Consider the following 521-nt stretch of genomic DNA (forward strand, 5'->3'; position numbering starts at 1 on the left):
TATTATTATTATTATTATTATTATTATTATTATTATTTTGTCTTTCCCCGTAATCGAGATAATATTCTGATGAGCAATGTGATAATGTAACTGTGGTAGAAGTGATAAAGTTGTTCTTGTTGCTGCTGCTACTGCTGCTGCTGCTGCTGTTGTTGTTGTTGTTGTTGTTTAGCCCATAGTCAACCGTCATTGAGCAAACTTATATGATCAAAATCGTTGAAGCTCTGAACATAATGAAGGGATAGGCTGCTATTTCCTGAAAGACGAACGACCACTTTTTAAAGCTTCCTTCAAATTGATGTTTGTGTTTGTTGTTTGGTCCTGCGTTGTTCGTTCTGATGGAGCAAACTCATCATTAAGGACAATCCAGCCATCATCACTTCGCCTGGTTTTCAGGCATAACCTATCGCGGACTATTCCATTTCAACGAGGGTAACTTTGAGGGGAGAATCACTTGGGCTTCTGTAGACATTGTTGTTGTTGATGTTGTTGTTGTTGTTGTTGTCAGAGTTCTTTTTCTT

This window comes from Octopus bimaculoides, chromosome 17 (genome assembly GCF_001194135.2).
Source record: "Octopus bimaculoides isolate UCB-OBI-ISO-001 chromosome 17, ASM119413v2, whole genome shotgun sequence".
In the NCBI taxonomy this organism is placed as follows: Eukaryota; Metazoa; Mollusca; class Cephalopoda; order Octopoda; family Octopodidae; genus Octopus; species Octopus bimaculoides.